This window comes from Corvus kubaryi, unplaced genomic scaffold (assembly GCF_017639235.1).
Source record: "Corvus kubaryi isolate FWS band 111438036 unplaced genomic scaffold, C.kubaryi_AGA036_p1.0 71, whole genome shotgun sequence".
NCBI classification, from domain to species: domain Eukaryota; kingdom Metazoa; phylum Chordata; class Aves; order Passeriformes; family Corvidae; genus Corvus; species Corvus kubaryi.
Genome location: NW_024582059.1, coordinates 19409642 through 19410285, shown reverse-complemented (window position 1 = coordinate 19410285; position 644 = coordinate 19409642).

Here is a 644-nt window from a genome sequence, read left to right as displayed (position 1 = left end):
CGGCTGGGGCCGGGGTGACGCTGCACAGATCCCGGTCCCGCAGAGTCACAGCGCCACTTAGGTTGGAAGAGATCGCAGGGATCATCGAGTCCAACCACGTCCAGTCTTTCCTTAAACACATCCAGCGAGGGCGACTCCACCACCTCCCTGGGCAGCCCGTTCCAATGTCTAATCACCCTTTCTGTGAAGAAATTCTTCCTAATTTCACAGAATCGCGGAATTTCCTGAGTTGGAAGGGACCCACAAGGATCATCGAGTCCAGCTCCTGGCCCTGCACAGGTCCAGGCTCACCCTCCCCTGGCGCAGCTTTAGACCCTCCCGTCCTGTCGCTGGCTGCTGGGAGAAGAGCCCGACCCCACCTGGCTGCAGCTTCCTTTCAGGCCCTGGATCCGGCAGGTGGAAGCCCGAGGGCCGGGACAGCCAGGCTGTGCCTGCAGCTGCTGCCCATGGGCTGCCCAAGAGGCCTCTGGAAGCAGCAGTGATGCCCTTAAGGAAAAACTATCTGAAAGATTTAAAGCACAGTTGGGTGCACTGCTCGCAGGCAGCTGCTTCCATGAGGCAAGCCCTGCTGCCTCCTGACGTGACCCGTGTCCAATCAGCAATTTAAAGGGATCATTTGCTCCACGCTGTGGTACTGCCAGTCT